Source organism: Numenius arquata, unplaced genomic scaffold (genome assembly GCF_964106895.1).
Source record: "Numenius arquata unplaced genomic scaffold, bNumArq3.hap1.1 HAP1_SCAFFOLD_208, whole genome shotgun sequence".
In the NCBI taxonomy this organism is placed as follows: domain Eukaryota; kingdom Metazoa; phylum Chordata; class Aves; order Charadriiformes; family Scolopacidae; genus Numenius; species Numenius arquata.
Window position 1 is genome coordinate 15,001 of NW_027414883.1, and position 2,500 is coordinate 17,500.

The window sequence follows — 2,500 nt, forward strand, 5'->3', positions numbered from 1 at the left end:
GGCGGGGGGCGCCCGCGCCCGCCCGCGGCGAAACGGCGACCGCGCGCGCGGCCGCCAACCTCGCCGCCGGCGACGGGACGCCCTCCCCTGCCGCTTCGCCGCACCCCTCCCCGCGGCCCCCGCGCGGCTGCCCGGCCGGGGCGCGGCGGGTCGTCGGGAACGGAAAGGAGAAGAGCGGGGGGAGGGACGCGGGGAGGACCCCCGTCCCCGTCCCCGGCACGCGCGCGCCCGCGCGGCAGCACGGCACGGTACCGCCGCCGGTACCCACCCGCAGACAGCCGCCCGCGCGCGGCGGGGCCGGGGGCGAGGCCCGCGCCTCCCCCCGACCTCTCTTCTCTCCCCGCCGCCGACACCCCGGCGAGACGAGCTCCGCCCAGCGGGCGCTCCGGGAGCGGGGAGCTTCGGAGCGCTCCCCGAGTCTCCATTTAGGGGGACGAAGGCCCGCACGCGGGGCCTGCGAGGCGCCCCAGCCGCGCCGCAGCGGCGCGCCGCGCCCCGCCGACCCGACCCGCCCCCCCCCGACGCCGCAAGGGCGAAGAAGGGGGGGCGGCGGCGACGGCGGCGGCGGCCGAGCCGGCGATTGATCGTCACGCGACGCTCAGACAGGCGTAGCCCCGGGAGGAACCCGGGGCCGCAAGTGCGTTCGAAGTGTCGATGATCAATGTGTCCTGCAATTCACATTAATTCTCGCAGCTAGCTGCGTTCTTCATCGACGCACGAGCCGAGTGATCCACCGCTAAGAGTTGTCTGCTTTTCGGCACCGCCCCGCGCGCGCGGGAGGGCCGGGACCGCTCCGCGGGAGCGGCCCCTCCGGACAGCGGCGGCCCGCCGGCCCGCCCGCCCGCCGGCCCGCCCCCTCCGCAGGGGACGCGACGCGGCGCGGCGGGGCGAGAACGACGGGGCCGCCTCGCCTCGACTGACCGTACCGACACACGACGAGGAGAAAAAAAAAAAAGCCCCGAGCGGCGAGGGCGCCGGGAGCCCGCGCTCCCGGCCCAAACCGGCGGAGACGAGCGCCTCGCTCGCTTCGGGGGGCGGCCCAGGCGCCCGGGCTCGGCCCGGCCTCCGCGCGGAGGCCCACGACGCCCCCGGCCGCGCCGCCTGCCCGCCTCTCCTCGGGGACGCGGGACGCCCCGCCGGCCCCCCCGCGCGCGACGGCTCCGCCGCGCCGCGACGTCCTTCTCCCCTCTCCCGCGGCTCCGGCCCGCCCCGCCGGCGCCCGGCCGCGGCCTCCGCCGCCGCGCCGGAGGCGGCCACCGCCGGAGCCCGAGCCGGCGACGCGCCGCCCGCGGCCGCGCCGGACGGCGGCCCGCCGCCGCCTCGCGGCGGCCGCCCGCCCGGAACCGCCGCCGCCGCCGCTCCTCGCCGCCTTCCGCGGACGCGCGCCGCGCGGAAAGCGGACGGCGCTGAGGCGGGGGCGACGCCCGCTCTCCCCGTTTCCACGCGGAGACCGGGAGCGGGACGCCTCCGCCCGCCCGCCCGCTCGCCCGGCGCCGCCGGGAAGGGCGGCGGGGGAAGGGCGGCGGACGGGGCCCGGGCCGGGACGGCCGCGCCTGGCGGCGGGCGCCCTCCGGCCGGCCGGCAGGCCGAGCGGCGACGCCGCCGCTCGGCACGGGGTGCCGCCTTCGCCGGCGCTCGGCGGCGGCAGACCGCCGCCGGAGCGCTCGCCGGGGCGGGGGACGGAGGGAGGGAGGGAGGGAGCGGAGCCGCGGCGCGCCGCAGCCGCGCCGCGGAGGCGCGGCGGCGCGCCTCCCGGGCGAGCCCCCGCCGCGGGGACCCGCCCGCCCCCGGCGGGGAGCCCGCGCTCCCGCCGGGGTCGCCCCGTTTCGAGGCGGGCGAGGCCGGACACGGCCGGCCGCGCCGCGGTCTCTCCGCCGAGACCGGTCCGCGGAGAGGGGGGGGCAGCGGAACCCCTCCCCGGCACGGCCGCCCGCGGGACGAGCGCGGGCGACGGCCGGCCGTCCGTCCCTGCGCCCGGGAGCTTCCGCGGAGAGACTCCAGCCCCCTTGCGCAGGACGACGACGACGGCGCCGCCGCCCGGCCCGACCCCCGGGCCGCGCCGAGCCGCCCGAGTCTTTAAACCTCCGCCCGGCCCCCCGCGGCCTTCGACCCCCTGTGTATCGCTACGGCGAGGGAGGGCCGCGGGAGAGCGCGGACGCTAGGTACCTGGCCCTGGGGTGAGGGAAACGACCTCTGGGCCCCGCGGGGGTGCCTCCCCCGCTGCCGCCTTCGGGGGAGCGTCCGCCCGCGGGGGCGCGCCCGACGTCCGCCGCCACAGCCTCGTCCTCCTTCCCGGGGCCCGGGGTTTCCCTCAGCAGCCCGGCGCTGCGCCCGGGAGGAGAGCCGCGGCTCGGGCCGCCCGCTCGCGCGGGAAGGCCGCCCGGCGGTCGCCTCGCCCGCCGGAGGGCGGCCAACGGCGGCGGCGCAGCCCTTCCGCCCCCGCCCCCCGCCCCGGCTCCCCTCGGCGGGGAGGATCGGGGCGCGGAGAAGAGACGGGGGA

The 2,500-nt window shown here is 82.0% G+C and overlaps 1 non-coding gene across 1 annotated transcript; it reads right to left on the reverse strand.

Moving 5' to 3' along the window:
• Window positions 1–592: 592 nt before the first annotated feature.
• Window positions 593–745, reverse strand: LOC141478247 (5.8S ribosomal RNA). The gene has a single exon (XR_012463873.1). It is a non-coding gene; the product is annotated as a 5.8S ribosomal RNA (ribosomal RNA).
• Window positions 746–2,500: the final 1,755 nt, after the last annotated feature.